Below are 500 nucleotides of genomic sequence, written 5' to 3'. Positions count from 1 at the left end.
CGCCCCACGCATTGTTCGCAGCGTTCCCGGCATCGCGCTGCCGACCTTATTTGTTTGCTCTGCATGTGCATGAGGTGGCACCTTTTGTAGGCTGGAGAGAGTCTGGACCAGGATGGGGCGGGGGGCGAGGACCGCGTTGGGGCCCCGCGCGGGACCTGTCTGCAAATCGAGATGTGGCGGACTCTCCGGCGTGGCCGGAAAATCGAGGCCCAGGAGAAGGCGGCGCGGCCGGGAAGCTGCCGCCTTAGACCCGGACCAGTGCAGGATTGCTTCCTGCGTAGCCGTCCCGGTTATTGTAACGCGCTTTGCAGTCTAACGACTGGGCTTTGGGTTCGGGGTTTATTTTGTTAAAGGGGTTGCAAAGATGCCATGGTCGAGGTGGGCTGCGGGGAGCCGGTCTGCACCTACTCCCCCTCTCCCCCCCGCACTGCACCCCGGCTTCGGTGGGGCTGGGAGAGAGGCCGGCGCTCCGGGGAAGGGGCTGGAGATTGAAGCGCGCG

This window comes from Myotis brandtii, unplaced genomic scaffold (genome assembly GCF_000412655.1).
Source record: "Myotis brandtii unplaced genomic scaffold, ASM41265v1 scaffold929, whole genome shotgun sequence".
Lineage (NCBI taxonomy): Eukaryota > Metazoa > Chordata > Mammalia > Chiroptera > Vespertilionidae > Myotis > Myotis brandtii.
The sequence above is the reverse complement of the archived record's forward strand: the minus strand, read 5'-3'. Positions refer to the sequence as shown.